Genomic DNA, 15190 nt, shown 5'->3' with positions numbered 1-15190 from the left:
GGATTATTTTCTTTTTACCATTGAGTTTTAAAAGTTCTTTATGTATTCTAGAAATTAGTCCTTTGTCAGAGATGTGGTTTACAAACACTTTCTCCCAGTCTATACCTTCTTTTCATCCTCTTAAAGGGGTCTTTTGCAGAGCAAAAGTTTTGAATTTTATTAAAAAGACTATCCTTTCTTCATTGAATTACTTTTGAACTTTTGTCAAAAATCAGTTGACCATACTTTGTGTGGGTCTATTTCTGGGGTGTCTATTATATTTCATTGATTTATATGTCTATCCCTCTACCAATATCACATACTCTTGAATACTGTAGCTACATAAGTCTTGAAATCTGGTAGAATGATTACTATCCATTTTATTCCCTTTTAAAAATTATTTTAGTAATTCTAGCTCCTTTATTTCCCGATATAAATTTGAGAATAATCTTGTCTTTATCTACAAAAAAATCTTGCTGGGATTTTGATAGGAACTGCATTAAGGCTGTATATCAATGTGGGGCAAACTGACATCCTCATTATGTTGAGTCTTCCAATCCATGAACATGGAACGTCTCTCTATATTTTTAGATCTTTATTTCATTCATCATTTTTACCTTCCATTTCACCTTTCATCTCTTTTATTAATTTTTTTCCCAAAATCTTATTCACGAAATTTTGAAATATATGGTAAAGTTGAAAGAATTTCAGCATGAAGACACAAATCCATCATCTAGATCCTACCATTAACATTTAATATACTTGCTTTATCAGATATCTATTGATCTATTTTAATAACGTCTTCTGATGAGCAGGCACCTTTTTATCTCACTGTTTTGCTCTTTTACACTGAAAGCTTTTCTCAAATATTTGATGATCTGTAGTTATCCATTCACTATTTAAGAGGCACTAGAAACTGATTGGAAGAGATTTTCCAATGAATAAACTTCCCTAAAGAATGATCACACAACAAGTTTCTATTCATGGGGAAAACCGACAAAGGTTAATATCTTGTGGTCTTTTTAAATCTCAGATTGGTGAATTTCTTAACAAAAGAATTACTCACTTTCTTGACTGGGACATGCTATTCCAGCTCCATGACTCACCCTGTTTCTAAGTTTTCAGCTTTTCTAGGTCCTACGAGGGGTAAACTGGCATTTCCTTCAGCAGATGCTTAAGTTTACAGTCCTTCTATCTGCTTAGTTAGCTGCAACCCTTCAACTGCTTTCCATCTCCAAAATCTGGTTGAAATCTCTAATCTCCTGAGGCGTCCTCTCCTTCTCTGTCATTGTGTGTTTACACCTTTTTCTTTCTTTCTGGTGGAATCAGGGAGGAAAACTGAAAATAAAAGTTCAGAAAGGCAAAAAATCCAAGAGACAGTGGTATCACTGAAGCCATAAAGGGGAAAGTTTCCAGAAGGGAGCAGTCACCATTGTTGAATACCATAGAGAAATCAAGTCTGACAGGGACTGACAGAACACAGTTGAGGGGGATGCTGGTGATCTTGTCCAGAGAAGTTTTCAGGCAGCAGTGTGGGAAGAATCAGGATTAAGGATTAGTACGTCATAGGTGGGTGCCGAAGAAGTGGGACGTGAGGAAGCAGAGTTGGTACAGTATCATTCATTCTTTCTAGAAGTGCAGCTTTCAAAGTATTTGTGTGAGAGAGAGAGAGGTCAGAAGGAAACTAAAAGAAGAGGTTTAGAATGTAGTAGATAATGAAAGAAGCTTTTGGAAGAAAAAAGCTCCTTTCAATCAAAAGCACAGGTGTTGGAATCAGCCACAGACAGGAGAAGAAAAATCTAAGAAAAAAGGAAGTGAAAGAGGTATGTTTGGAGAAGTTCACCCAAATTTGTGGACCAACAGCCTTACTTCGCAAAGGTGAAGAAAAGGCCAGCTTCTCAGAGGGATGGCTGCTAGCAAGGGCTTGGTGACTTGAGATATAAAATAGCTTTTGGGGACACAAAAAATGTTGTTAGGCAAGGCCACACGAAAGCACTGCTGAGGGATCTTCTGAGGTGTAAGATTATAAATCTGTAGTAGCAACAAATCATATAATCTTGTGATTTTACCTGGCAGTGCTCAGCAGAGGAGCAGTGAAGATGGACAGCTGGATTGATTGACCTAAGGTTAGGAGTTTATAGGGCATTGTGGCAGGCAGAATTAATCCACATCCTTGTGTAACTTCCTCTCTGAGTACAGGAAGGACTTGGAATATGATGGGATATTCCTGTGATTAGGGTTATGTTACATGGCACAACTGGCTTTAAGAAAGGGAGAATATCTTTGGTGGGCCTAAGCTAATCAGGGGATGCCTTGAAGGGACTGGACTCTTTTGGGTGAAAGAGATCCAAAGCATAAGAGAGTTTCAAGGTGAGGAAGATTCTCCATTGCCAGCTTTGAAGATGCAGGGCCATGATCTAAAGACCCGAAAGGAACTTCTAGGAACTGAGATAGATCACTGGCTAACAACCAGCACGAAAACCAGGATCTCAGTCTTACAACCGCAAGGAACGGAGTTCTGACAACAATCTGCCTGAACTTGAAAGTGGATTCTCTTACTCAAGTCTCTAAATGAGAAGACAGCCAGCTGATGCCGTGATTTCAGCGTTATGACACGCGAAGCAGAGAATCCAGCTGAGCTCTGCCTGTGTCAGATACAGGATTTGCAAGTATTTTCTCCGAGTGTGTAGCTTCTCCTGTCCTCTTATTAGTAGGGTCTTTCATAGAACAAAAGTTTTAATTTTGGTGAAAAGCTTTCCTTCCTCTATTGAATTGCTTTTGTACTTTTTTCAAAAATTAGTCGAGCATATTCATGTAGGTCTACTTCCGGGTTCTCTATTCTGTTCACTTATGTGTGTATTGCTCTACCAGCACCACATGCTCATGATTACTGCAGCCCTCAGAAATGGTGAGCTAGTAATGGGTATTCTTTTAAGTCACAAAGCTTATGGTAAATTGCTATGCAACATAGAAAACTAATACACAGAGTGAGGACACTGAAGGCCATGTACTGACCGGTAGAGGATAAATCAGAAAGGAGAGGACACCCCAAGGAGGATGATGGAGAAAATGGAGGACTTTTGGAAGGGCGGTCTTGATGAGTTTAAAGGGTAGTAAGCATAAGAGGGAAAAAAAAGGCTGGAAGAATTTTAGGTTGTGATAAGAAAATGACAGAATAGAGTTGAAAATTTCAGAGCTAGATTAGTTCTGGGTGATGGTTATGTTCACAGATGCAGATGAAGATCACTGGAGTCAAGAAGGAAAGTCAACTGTGCTAAATGCCAGCATATATCACCTAAGGCTCACCGCAGCCCTGCTGCTAACAGAAGAACCCAATATTTATTGCACCTTACTAAAAGCCAGGCACTGTTCTCATTTAATCCTTAAGGAATCCCGTAAGGTAGATACTCTCCCATTCTGCAAAGGAAAAAACAGGCTCACACTAGGTTAAGTGATCTGTCTTCCAAAGATTTCATAATTAAGTAGCAGAGTGGAATTCACACCTAGGTATTCCGATTCCAAAGCTCCTGTTCCTTCCAACCATTATACATATCGTCACCAACTTGGAGAGCAGAAATTGATGCAGAAAGGAAGACTGGCACAGGTGCCAAACTCCTCCCTGAATGGGGGCAAATGAGGAGGAATCAATGGTAGCAGGAACATCAAACAAGGTAGGACTTTTACACAGGAATGAAAAAGGAAGGATCTAGAAGGTGCAATGATGTGGCGGGAAAATGGTGGCCGCTGGGCCCCAGGGTTTATGGGAATGAGAGAAGGCTAGAAGTTACCTTTGGGCAGTCTGACTAACTCACCCTGCCAGATTTAGATGCTTCCTCTTCTAAACTTTCCATGTCTTTGCACATATCTCCATTAAAGCAGTTATATTCATATATTGCAGGTGTTTGTTTATCCTGATAAAATGTCGGAGGTCCTTGAGAAAGGGATAATGATAACTGTAATAACAGAACAGTAATAGTAGTTGTAGAAATGTTGCAGTAGTAAGAGAAGTAGAAAGAAGAAGAGCAGTAGAAAGACCACAGCCACTCAGTAAATGCTGGATATGTGCTGGGTATCATGCTAATGGTCACACGTAGATTAACTTATTCAAACCACACAACAACCTCATGAGATAGTTCTATTACTCTTCAAGGTCACAAACCTAGCAAGTATTGGAGTTCAGATTTGGACCCAGGCTGTCTGATTCCATACCTTGCATTTTTAACCACCATTCCCCTTAAATTGCTTTCAATTAGAATCATTCTTTTGGAGGGGGGGAAGTAGTTTTTCCAGTTTGTTCTCTTTTCTCCTCCCCTCTTTTTTTTTTGTACTACTGGAAAATAAAAGTCACTTAATAATTTTTTAGTGAAAAAATGAACAAATAAGGAAATACAGACCAACTAGGGTCTTTGAAAGCCAAAGAGTAGAATTTATGTAAAGATAGAGGAGGAAAAATGGCATGGAAGAGGATGAAACTGTAGAGGTGTTATTTACATTGGAGCCAAGGTTCCCAAAGGGACTCACAAGAGGGTTAACAGTGAAAGACGCATCTGGGAGGAGGGAGCACAGAAGAGCTTGCAACTGATCAACCGCAGGGAACGCTTGGCTGAGACACACAGCTGGATTGCCTGTTCTCAAGAATCAGAATGGCTGAATGTGGTTTCCAAGCTCAGTTCTCCCTCTAGGATACAAACGCAGATCGGGTCTGTCTAGGAACAAAGCTTGACATATATTATTTCATTTAGTCCTCACCTATCCCGCTGATTACAGAATCAGCTGTCACCTATTGAGCTCTTACTAGTATGAGTAGAGCTGTAATGATTGGCAACTAGAGAGTGGAAGGGAGTTGTTTTTTAAATTTTTTTTTTTTAAGTAACAAGTGGACAATAAATCCTTAGGAAAGAAGGTTTTTTGAACTAAAATCTCTGAAAATGCAGATCTCCATACTAATTCCTTCTCATGCTTCCTTAACCTCTTTCCCCAACCACAGTGTTGACCTACAAGTAGCAGAAATGTATCGGATTTCATGAGAAGTGAATTAATATTACATCCAAGCAAAAGGACAAAACCAACCTCAAAATTCTTAACTGAGGTCTCCTGAAATGTACTTTTTAGAAGGAAAGAGCTAGAGCAGCTTATAATACAGATTTTTATTTTCAGAGTTCCTATTTTTTTATAGAGTTTCTATTTTTGGCAGCACAATTTTATATTAACAGTGGTCTTGTGTAAATATACATATATATAATAGCCTAAATCTGTGCTCTCTAATACGGTAGCTACTAGCCATATATGGCTATTTAAATTCATATTAAAAGTTAAGTTCCTCAGTTGCACAAGCCACATTTCAAGTGTTCTGGACACATTTGATTAGTGGCTACCCATAATGGGTAGTGTAGACACAGAATATTTCCATTATTGTTAGAAGATCTATTGGACAGTACTAGTCTACATAGATTATCACTGAAAATTCAAATTAACTTTGGAAATGGTCTATAATCTTCTACACTAAAACATCTCTGTGAACCGTAACTATTTTATTAAAGAGATTTGTAAGTATGAAGAAGTACATAACAGAAAGGGTGGTTGGTGGGGAAAGGGGAAGTAGAAATATCTGCTGAACTCCTAACTCAATACCCTATAACAGGATTTCATAGATCAAAGTATGGAAATCAAAACTGAAGGGAGAGGATAGAGTACTAAGAAAAACCCACCTGGCTAGGTAAGAACTAGGTCTTGAGAGCAGCTACAACTGGGGATGTCAAAAGATCAAGGCGCATAAGACACTGACAGGGGGTTCCAGATGACCTTCAGAACCTAGGATGATATGCAAATTTTGATATTCTTGAGTCTATCTCTGGCCAGTGGTTCTCAAAGTGTTGTCTTCAAAGTGTGGTCTATGTAGGAGGGAAGAGGTCTCTGAAATAGTGGTAACTAGTAGTCATTGTATTCTTCACTGCCATGAACTTGTGGGGGAAAAATAAATAAAAGGAAGCCAGTGTCACTTAAGAATATTCTTGATATTGCAGTAAAAATTTTTATTAAATCTTAACTTCTGGGTATTCTTTAAAAAATATTTTTGTGGTGAAATGGGAAGTACACATGAAGTATTTCAAGTGCATTTGAAGTACAACAATTGTCTCAAAGAAAGTACTTATGAGCCACTGTTTTCATGGAAGACCATTTTTACCTCGAAGAATGACTAATGGACAAATTATGCTTATTTATACTTGGCTATTTGGAAGACATTTTCTTGAAAACTAAACAACTCGAGCCTCTAAATTTAAGGAAAACAACTACTTGTAACTCATGATAAAGTTTGAGCCTTCAAGCAAAAATGAGACTCAGACTTTAAAAAACGTGGAACTGCTGCCATGAACGTGACAGTTTCCCAACACTTAAAGTTTGTTGTGGTGATATTAATAAATGTGAGTTTTTCCAAATGAACAATGTATGATTTACTAAATGATGTACAAGTGATCCTTTCAGAGTTCAAGATAGACCAACAGATTTTAATGTAATAATGCAAAACAAGTTCACTGATGTGTTTTCAGATTACATATTATAATTAACCTTTGAGAAACAACCACTCTGTGTTTTGGAGTAGTATCAAGGAACATCCACACCCACAGTGATCTGAAAAGGCTATTAAAACATCCCTCCCTTTTCCAGCTACATATCTGTGTGAGGCTGGAACTTTCTTCATATGCTCAACCAAAGTAACATCTCACCACAAATTGAAAGCAGAAGCAGCGATGAGAATCTACTGTCATCTATTAAGCCAGACAATAAAGTGATCTGCAAAAACAATGTCACGTTCTCACTGAGTTTTGGGGGGAAAGGATGGCTATTTTTCATAAAAACATGCTATTTGTGTTAACAGGTAATGGGCTTATTTACTACATTTTTTAATGATCACACAAATACCTCCTAAAATATCCTTTTTGCTCCAAACCAGGTCTTGATCAGGAGGTCTCTAGCTCAATGAATGGCAGCACCAACCTTCCAGTGGACAACTGAACTCATCTCGGGCACCTTTCTCTCTCACAATGAAACCATCAGCAAGTCTATTATTTCATAAATCTCTCTTAAATCCACCCAGTTCTCAATATCTCTGGCACCACTTTAGTCCAAACTATCAAGTTTTACATGGAAAGTTACAACTTTCCTCGTACCTACTGACTTTAATCCATTCAGCACACTGCAGAGCTAGCGATCATTTCCAAGTTTGATTCTGAATATTCAGTTATTCATACCCTTACTCAAGCAAACAAATAGATATTCACAACCAACTCCAAGTCTGAAGTGGCTTTCCACTACTCTTACGCGTGGAAAGAATCCCTAAAATGGCCTCTCAGAATTAGCACCATCTGGTCCTTACCTACCTTCCTCCAGCCTCATCCATACTACGTTCTCTTTCCTCACATTCTTTTAGTTTCTAGAACAGAGAAAGTGTTATTCTCTCTGCTTGAAATGCTCTTCTTGCCACTATTCCTCTAGTTCTCAGGAAATCTCATCTTAAAAATTTTTTTTTTTGGAGGAAGATTAGCCCTGAGCTAACATCTGCCACCAGTCTTCTTTTTGCTGAAGAAGACTGGTCCTGAGCTAACATCCGTGCCCATCTTTCTCTACTTTACATGTGGGACGCATGGCTTGACAAGCAGCGCGTAAGTCCGCACCCAGGATCCAAATCGGTGAAGCCCGGGCCGCCAAAGTGGAATGTGTGAACTTAACGGCTGGGCCACCAGACTGGCTCTTTAAGCTTCTTGCCCTTAAGGAAGCCTTCCCTATCTCCAAGTCTAGTTCAAATTCCTGTTTTTAAAGTTCTCTTTTGGAGTACTCAGCTCACTATAGGATAATGCATTTATGTGTCAGTGTATAATCATACATTTATGTTTGTGCTTATTGATTCGTTTATTTTCTCTATTAGGTTGTGCCACAAGGACAGCGATGATGTCTGCTTTATTCATTATTGTACACCCAGCATCTAGCACATAGTAGGCCCTCATAAATATTTTCTGAATGAATGACTTGAGATATAGGGCAGAGTTTATCAGTTAGAGCCAGCATGTTCTTCTACATGAAAGGACAAGAACAAGAGCACTGGGCTAGGTGTTCTTTCAGATGTTCCAGGTTCTTAGGGCTCTGTGGACTGGACGACCAGGATGGAAAGATATTCCTCATTCATTGACTTTTCTATGAAACAAAAAGTCTATTCTAAAACTATGCTCTAGAGGCCCTTCTAAAACATCATTTCTTTTATTAAACTATGAATGCAGGAAGGTCAGCCTGCTGTGGTTGCTACTCATGGTACATCATGCTACATCAGAAAAATCTAAGTTTGGATACAGCCTCTGGCACTTACTAGCTGGCTGAACTTCGACAAATTACTTTCATTTTCTGATTCTTGGTGCAATATTGTGATTTATAAAAATATATATATATCTGGTCATTCAGATGACTATATTTCTCATACATAACTGGTCTTCGTCTATGCTTCCTGACTCACAGCTCCCCAAACCCTTGGAATTTCCTAAGTGTTGAAAGTGACAAAGTTGTCTCTTGTTTTATTAATGAGGTGGCTTTTGGACCCCCACCTAAGGATGGGAGCTGGTTGCCAGAGGAACAAACCATGAGATTAGAGGCTTGGAACTTTCAGTCCCAGCCTCTAACCTCTGGGGAGGGGATAGGGGCTGGAGGTTAACTCAATCGCCAATGGCCAATGATTTAATCAATCATGCCTATGTAACCAAGCCTCCATAAAAACCCAAAAAGGCAGGGTTCAGTGAGCTTCTGGGTTGGTGAACGTGTGAAGATGCAGGGAGAATGGTGTCCCTGGAGAAGGCATGGAAGCTCCGCTGGCCTTCTCCACATCTTGCTCTGTGCATCTCTTCCATCTGGCTGTTCCTGAGTTACATCCTTTTACGATAAACAGGTAATATAGTAAATACAATGTTTCTCTGAATTCTGTGAGCCGCTCTAGCAAATTAAAAGAACCAAGGGAGGGAGTGGTGGGAATCTCTGATTTATAGCTAGTTGGTCAGAAGTACAGGGAACAACCTGGACTTGTGATTGGCATCCTGAGTTGGAGAGGGTCAATGGAACTTCTAATTTGTAGCCAGTGAGTCAGAAGCTCAGGTGACAGCCTGGGCTCGAGACTGGTATCTGAAGTGTGGGGGAGGGGGACAGTCTTGTAGGACTGAACCCTTAACCATGAAATCTGATGCTATCTCCAGGTAGACAGTGTCAGAATTGAGTTGAATTGTAGGACACCCAGCTGGTGTCATGGAGACTTGCTTGTTCTTGGTGACAAGAAGTGTCAGAAATGAAGTGTTCTTTGAGAGTTGTAAAGGAGACACACAGGAGAGAAACAGTAGGAAGGAAAAATGTGAGTTCTTCCTTTACACGTGGTTTCTTCCTCAACTATAAAATAAAAGTAATCTCACATCCCTTTTTGTATTGGAAGGCTTAAATAAGACAAAGAAATTGGCACATAGTAGGTGTTTAAAATAAATATTAATTTTCTTACCACACAGTACACAGTGGAATATAATAATTTGTGAACTTTTTTACTCTGTGAATTTTTGCAATAACTACCTATTTATTCCTAAACGTCAGCAGAGACACCAATGTTCATGGGCAATATTTCTAGGATCCCCCAACAGATGTAGCATGTTATCAGACACATAATAGATACTTAATATATTTGTTTCTTTAATTGACTTTTGGTTGAGGAGAGTACATACAGTGTGTGACTTTAAAAAAGTCAAATTATCCATAAAATGGGAGTGTAATACAGCTCTGACTACTTCAGAGAGGCAGTAAAAACATTAAAGAGAGTGGTACATATGAAAATACTCTGAAAAATAAAATATACTGTTCAAATAAAGCATCATCAATATCTTGAAATATTTTATACCTAGTTGAATAATCTTTCTATGTTTTATATAAGTACTTTGTAAAAATGTCTTATATAAGAAAGGACTGTTACCCTCCTCATTCTCTAACTAAAAATTAAGACACGTAAGCTAAATGACTTACCCAAGAGAATCATGATAAATCAGGAGGAATTGATCCTATATCTTATTTATCTCAAACTAAAGTTAAAGCCACTTTCACTATAAAGCAATAGATGCTAAATTTCAAAGTGTGAAAGTATTCCCAATGAACATAAACCTTTAATCCAGGCAAATCTTGCTTTAAGCAAACTCAATATTTACACAAAAGATAAAATAAAGGGAGAATATTTGCTTTATAAAGGAATTCATCGTAGGATTATACATAGGCATCCTTGTGCATTTAAAATGTTTTGATTTATATAGAATTCTTCAGGTAAATATCTTCTACTTTAAAATACAATAAAAGCAAAATATAAATGTCAATTTAAAAATCAATTAATAAATCATATTTGCTCAATTTAAAAACAGGTATCTCACAAGCGATTGGAAAAAAAGTTAGGAAAAAATTCTGGAACCATTTAGAGTCAGTACATAAAGGGAGATGGAGTGAAGAAAAAGAAACCCCATTTGATGCCTTAAATATTTTTTAAAAATAGGTAATCATATATTAATTTCATTTTCTACATTATAATATTTGTATTTTCAGAAAGTCAACAGAACAAATAAATGTGAATTTCAAGATTTAACATTATGTTTTTCTCAGAAATTAGACGTAATTTCTCCGCTTTAGTTGAATTGAGGTTCTTATTCCATACACAAAAATCAACTTAAAGGAATTAAAAACTAGAATGTAAAGATCTGAAATCCTAAGGCTCCTAGAAGAAAACAGAGGGGGTAAGCTCCTTGACTGTGGTCTTGGCAATAAGTTTTTTGGATTTGACACCAAAAGCAAAGGCAACAAAAACCAAAAATAAGTAGGATTACATCTAACTAAAAAGTTTCTGCACAGCAAAGGAAACCATCAACAAAAGGAAAAAGCAACCAACAGAATGGGAGAAAATATTTGCAAACCACATATCTGATAAGGGGTTAATATCCAAAATATACAGGGAATTCACAGAACTCATAGCAAAAATTCAAATAACCCAATTAAAAAACAAACATAGATATATTTCTATTGAATAGATATTTTTCCAAAGAAGGCATACAAATGGCCAATAGGTACTTGAAAAGGTGCTCAACGTCACTAATCACCAGGGAAAGGCAAATCAAAACCACAATGAGATATCAACTCACACCTGTTAGAATGTCAATTATCAAAAAAACAGGAGCTAAATGTCAGTGAGAATGTGGAGAAAAGGGAACCCTTGCACAGTGATGGTGGGAATGTAAACTAGTATAGCCACTCTGGGAAACACTATGCGAGTTCCTCAAAAATTCAACATAGAACTACCATATGATCCAGCAATCGCACTTCTGGGTACATATTCAAAGGAAATGAAATCACTATCTTGAAGAGATATCTGTACTTACATGTTCACTGTAGCATTATTCACAATAGCCAGGGCGTGCAAACAACCTTAGCGTCCATCGACAGATGAATGTATAAAGAAAATGTGGCATATATATACAATGGAGAATTGTTCAGCCTTAAAAACAAGGAAATCTTGCCATTGGCGACAACATGGATGGACCTTGAGGGCATTAGGCTCAGTGAAATAAGCCAGATAGAGAAAGTTAAATATTGTACAGTACCACTTATATGTGGAATCAAAAAAAAAAAGAAAGTCGAACTCACAGAAACAGAGTAGAATGGTGGTTTCCAGGGTCTGGGGTGAGGGGGCGGAGGTGGAGGAAACAGGGACAGGCTAGTAAAAGGATACAAAAACTTTCAGTTATAAAATAAATAAGGTACAGATGGCAGCTATAATTAACAATATTGTATTGTATGCTTGGGATTTGTTAAGAGAGTAGATTTTAAGTGTCCTCACCAAAAAAAGAAAAAAAAGGAAAGTATAAATATGTGAGGTGATGGATGTGTTAATAACTCGACGGTGGGAATCCTCTCACAACGCCATCTGTATATCAAATCATCATGTTGTACACTTTAAATATATTACAATTCTACTTGTCAATTATACCTCAATAAAGCTGAAAAAGAAATGGGCAGCTAAAACTGTGCAATACCCTGGCAGGGCATTTGCTGCAACGAACAGCAGTTGTGATCTTAGGGTGTAAATAACAAGGAAGGTCTTCTAAGAAAGAGAAAAAGAGGATAGCTCACCAAATTGGATATAGGTGCTGCTGTGTCCTGCTGGGTTCTAAGTGCCCCATTTCCTGAATGGGAGTTTGGCTGAGACAGCCTGCCTTCTCCACAGTCCTGTATGGTATATGCAGGCACTTCTAATTTACAGGCCACCATACTACAAGGAGCCATTGTCAGATGTGATTAAAACTTCACTTCACTCAGCTGAGATTTTGAGATAGATGAAGTAACTGGATCAGATTCTGAAGCAGTCTTCCTTGGGAAAACCAGGAAAAGTATTTGACAAAGTATTTATACAAGGAAGAAGAGTGTGTGTGGATGTTGAGACATCAATGAGCTGAATATGACATTTTTTTTTGAAGAAGAAGATTAGCCCTGAGCTAACATCTGCCACCAATCCTCCTCTTTCTGCTGAGGAAGACTGGCCTTGAGCTAGCATCTGTGCCCATCTTCCTCCACTTTATATGTGGGACACCTGCCACAGCATGGCTTGACAAGCGGTGTGTAGGTCTGCACCCAGGATCCGAACTGGTGAAGCACGGGCCACTGACGCAGAACACGCGAACTTGACCACTATGCCACTGGGCCGGCCCCTGAACATGACAAATTTTGTTAGCAGCTACCCAACTGATAGTGTCCTCTTCTTACCCTTATTCTGTCAGGGGTATCTATGTACCAGACTCAAGTAATCCATCATGACTGATCGAAAACTCTGCTAGATACCTACTTTCCTAAACTCCCTTGCAACTATGGCTGACTCAGGAACCCAGTTCTGGCCAAGGAGAATTAAGAGGAGATGGTGAGTGTTTTTGAAAGGAATTTTGCTTCTTGAGGACAGCTGCTAGCAGTGCCCTTCCCTCTTCTGCCTGCCTTGAAAGCAGGCATGATATGTGGAACTACAGGTCTGAGGCAGTAAACGTGAAGACATAAGAAAAAAAGATAAGGATGATACCAGGTGTTAAATTGTGTCTCCAAAAAAGAGACCTTGGAGTCCTCACCACCAGTAGCTCAGAATATGACCTTATTTGGAGATAGAGTCTTTAGAGAGGTAATCAAGTTAAAATGAGGTCGTTAGAGCAGGCCCCAATCCAATATGACCTTATACAATGTCCTTACATGTCTGTCTCTGTGTCTGTATAAAAAGGAGAACCCTGGACCCAGAACAGATACACACACAGGGAAAACACCATGTGAAGATCCAGGCTGAGATGAGGGTGTGACACAGCAAAAGCTGGGGAACAGCAAAGACGGCCAGCAAACCACAAGAAGTGAGGAGAGATCCTCCCTCACAGCACTCAGAGGGAACCCGCCCTGTGGACACCTTGATCTTGGACTTCCAGCCTTCAGAACTGTGAGGCGATACATTTCTGTTGTTTCGGCCATCCTGTTTGCGGTGCTTTCTTATCCTAGTCCTGGGAAACTAATACAGATAATATAGCAGAAAACAGAAAGTGTCTGGCCTTTGATAATATCTGTAAGCCGCTAAACAAGCCCAAGAGCCACATTCCTGCTGACTTCTTATGTGAGAAAAAACCCAACATAACCTTTCTGTTTAAGCTACTCTTAGTCTTGTATTCTGTTACTTGAATCTAGTGCATTCTGATAAATAGATAGTTCTTAATATGTCTTGAATAACAAATAGGTTTTGATAGATATGAGTAGGAGGAAATGCATGAGCAACATCACAGGCTAACGCGGGCAGGGAAGTAAGGTTATACTCAGGGAATAGAGGCAGACCAGAGAGCTGGACCGCAGGTGTTAGGAGGGAGAAGAGAATGGATAAGGAGGAAAGGTAACTGGAGCCAGATTGTGGAGGGCGTTTAAAAATACGCCAAGGAGTTTTCTCCACTGGCGATACGCGGTACTGGAAGTTTTCAGTAGGCGAATAAAAGGATCAGAACTGCACCTGAGTAGTAGAAGTAAATAGCATGTACAGTCATGTTTCACTTAACAACGGGGATACATTCTGAGAAATGCGTTGTTAGGCGATTTCGTCACTGTGTGAACATCATAGAGTGTATATGCACAACCCTAGAGGGTATAGCCTAGTATAGACCTAAGCTACACGGTACCAACCTTATGGGACCACCATCGTATATGTGGTCTGTTGTTGACTGAAACAACATTGTGGGGTGCATGACTCCACTGACATAGTAAGAAAACGGGGACAGAAAGATTCACTAGGCTCCTATAATAATACAAAAGATAACAGAGCTTTAATTAAAGTAATGGAGGAGGAAGTGAAAAAGACTGGGTCGGCGTGAGACCATGAAGAAGCTGGACCAGCAGCATGTAGGATGTGAGGTAGTAAAATGACTCCATTTTGGTCCTGAGTGTTGAGAGAAGGGAAATCAAACACATTAGGATAAAGTAGGAAACTCCAAAAATAGTGACATTTGAGTTTCGCCCCCAGAGAATTTTATTTAATTGACGGAGAACCAATGGGGAGAGTGGTGTGGAAGGGATGTCAGGAGAATACAATGAGGGTCATACCTGCTAATTGGAGAGGCAATACTCAGTTGGCATTATTCAATTTGTCCTATTTTAAATTTACACTTTCACGTCTTCATTCACTCAATAGCTATTTACTGTCTACCAGGCACTGCTAACACAGGATCACAGTGGTGATAAAGAGATGTGGCATTTGTCTGCCCTCAGAGCATTAACAATCGTTAGCAAATGAAATTTTTGGTTTTAAAAACAACTCAAATCTACTTGCTAGAGTTTTTGTTTGATATCAGAACAGAAAATTAAGAAGAAAACACAAAAGTCTTTTGGTTGTCATTCCGAGATAAAGAATGCTTTACTCTTTTCATTTTCCTTTCTATCAGAGAGACAGTAGACAGAGAGGTCTTACAGGATAATAAAAATGAATGAAATAAGCTACTAAAACAGAAAATTATGATATCATAATCTATAAAAAATAAATATGTATATAAAATAACCTATCTAAATAATATTTTATATTATAGAAATTATATTAACATATATATAAGCTATATCTGAACAATAATTTGTTTTATATTTCTTAAAGAGTAGATTTTAAAAAATA

The 15190-nt window shown here is 38.6% G+C and overlaps 1 protein-coding gene across 1 annotated transcript in view; it reads right to left on the bottom strand.

Moving 5' to 3' along the window:
- GPATCH2 (G-patch domain containing 2) overlaps positions 1-15190 on the bottom strand; it is a 180352-nt gene that overhangs the window by 57397 nt on the left and 107765 nt on the right. The gene's annotated exons all lie outside the window — the stretch shown is intronic.

Source organism: Equus quagga, chromosome 12, assembly GCF_021613505.1.
Source record: "Equus quagga isolate Etosha38 chromosome 12, UCLA_HA_Equagga_1.0, whole genome shotgun sequence".
NCBI classification, from domain to species: domain Eukaryota; kingdom Metazoa; phylum Chordata; class Mammalia; order Perissodactyla; family Equidae; genus Equus; species Equus quagga.
The sequence above is the reverse complement of the archived record's forward strand: the minus strand, read 5'-3'. Positions and strand labels throughout refer to the sequence as shown.